General features: G+C 50.5%; 1 long non-coding RNA gene across 2 annotated transcripts in view; it reads left to right on the plus strand.

Moving 5' to 3' along the window:
• LOC135273211 (uncharacterized) overlaps nucleotides 1–1,965 on the plus strand; it is a 110,302-nt gene extending 108,337 nt beyond the window's left edge. For both annotated transcript variants that reach the window (XR_010341021.1, XR_010341025.1), the window contains 2 exons: nucleotides 1–4; nucleotides 1,856–1,965. The exon at nucleotides 1–4 is cut by the window's left edge and continues 167 nt beyond it. This is a non-coding gene — a long non-coding RNA (uncharacterized LOC135273211). The remainder of the gene's footprint in view (nucleotides 5–1,855) is intronic.
• Nucleotides 1,966–2,310: the final 345 nt, after the last annotated feature.

A 2,310-nucleotide genomic window follows, 5' to 3' on the forward strand; every position in this document is an offset into this window, starting at 1 on the left:
GGAGGTAGATCTCACACTTGCACTTCCGGGTGGGTGGGTGTGGGTGTGGTGTGTGGGTGTGGGTGTGGGTGTGGGTGTGGGTGTGGGTGTGGGTGTGGGTGAGGGCGGCGGAGGGGGCTGAGACAAAACAGTTCATGGGGGGAGGGGCAGACAGGAAACAGTTCATTGTGACCTTGGTTACCTTTTGCCTTTCTTCCCGTCCTCTTATTTGCCTGTTTATTCTTACCGTTTCTTTTCACTTCTATGTGTTACATTGATCCTTTCTTGGTTTCCTTGTTTAATTTACATATGGATGGACTTATGGATTTATTGAGGGAGGGAGGGAGGGAGGGAGGGAGGGAGGGAGGGAGGGAGGGAGGGAGATTCATAAATTATACATAACATGCAGTAATATATATGCAGATAATCATATATTATGTATGAAATGAATGGCCGGGCGCGATAGCTCACGCCTGTAATCCTAGCACTTTGGGAGGCCGAGGTGGGTGGATCACCAGACGTCAGGAGTTCAAGACCAGCCTGGCCCTCAGGGTGAAACCCCATCTTTGAGAAAAAAAAAAATTAATTAATTGTTCCACGTCTGTGTGTGTGTAAATATTTCTTTACATTAACTTTGATACTTATTTTAATTACCACTCTTCGCTCACATCCTCTTGGTTGTTTCTTCTTACGGTTTCTTTTTTTTTTTCCTTTTTTTTTTTTTTTTTTTTTGAGACGGACTCTTGCTCTCTTGCCAGGCTGGAGTGCACTGGCGTGGTCTCGGCTCACCGCAACCTCCACCTCCTGGAGTCAAGCGATTCTTCTGCCTCAGGCTCCCGAGTAGCTGGGACCACAGGCGTGTGCCACCACGCCCGGCTAACTTTTGTATTTTTTGTAGAGATGGCGTTTCACCAGGGCCGGGATGGTCTCGATCTCTTGACCTCATGATCCGCCCCGCTCGGCCTCCCAAAGTGCTGGGAATCCACAGGTGTGAGCCACCGCACCTGGCTCTTCTTATGGCTTCTTAACTCTTCCATGTCATTCTTACGTTTGTCATGTCTTCGTCCGTTCGTTAATTTAGTTAGAGGCGGGGTCTCGAGTATTTCTCTACAGGCATTCATTCATTCATTCATTCACTCACTTATTTGGGGGCAGGCTTGCGTTTATTTATCTAATTATATAGAGGCAGGCTCGCTTTTATTATTTATTCATTCATTCATTCATTCATTCATTTTTTTTTAATTTATTTATTTACTTTTAAATAGAGACAGGGTTTCACCATGTTGGCCAGGCTGGTCTCGATGTTCTGACCTCAGGTGATCCACCCGCCTCAGCCTCCCAAAGCGCTGGGGGATTACAGGCCTGAGCCACTGTGCCCGGCTATTTGTTTATTTATCTATCAATCGATTTATTTAGAGGCAGGCTCCCTCGCACGCATGCGTGCGTGCATGCATGCATTTATTTAATTAGTTAGTTTATTTTATTTATTTGGGGGAAGGCTCACATTTTTCTTTCCATCGAGGCAGGCTCGCATCTCTCTCTCTCTCTCTCTCTCTCTCCCCCCCCCCCTCTCTCTCTCTCTCTCTCTCTCTCTCTCTCTCTCTCTCTCTCTCTCTCTCCCCCCCCCCCCTTCCCCACATCGGCCACCCCCCCTCGCCCCCGTCTGTCTCTCTTTAAAGGCAGGGTCTCGCTCTGTAGCCCAGGGTCACTCCAGCCTCAACGCTTTGGACCAAGACATCGGCACGTGGTCTCGCTTTGTGGCCCGCACTCTGGACACATATATTCCTTTTTAAATTTTGACGATGCTGCTGCTGCTGCTGCTGCTGCTGCTGCTGCTGCTGCTGCTGATGATGATGATGATGATCAATTTATACAGGCGGAGGTGGTGTCGACTGACGGCTCGAGATGATCTCAAACTTTGGCGCTCCGGCCATCCTCCCACGTCGGCCTTTCAGACTGCTGCGATGACAGGCGTGAGCATGGATGGAACGGCAGATCACGGGCTTGAGAGATCGAGACCATCCCGGCCGACGTGGTGAAACCCCGTCTCTACTAAAAATACAAAAATTAGCTGGCCGTGGTGGCGTGCGCCTGTAGTCTCGGCTACTCGGGACGCTGAGGCAGAAGAATCGCTTGAACCCGAGAGGCGGAGGTGGCGGTCGACTGAGATTGCACCACGCTACGCTACAGCCTGGGCTCACTGCAACCTCCACCTCCCGGGTTCCAGCGATTCCCCTGCCTCAGCCTCCCGAGTTGCTGAGATTATACAGGTACGTGCCTGTCATCCCAAGCCACTCGGGAGGCTGAGGCAGGAGAATCGCTGGAACCCGG

This window comes from Aotus nancymaae, unplaced genomic scaffold (assembly GCF_030222135.1).
Source record: "Aotus nancymaae isolate 86718 unplaced genomic scaffold, 86718_ANA_hifiasm-v0.15.2.pri h1tg000466l, whole genome shotgun sequence".
In the NCBI taxonomy this organism is placed as follows: domain Eukaryota; kingdom Metazoa; phylum Chordata; class Mammalia; order Primates; family Aotidae; genus Aotus; species Aotus nancymaae.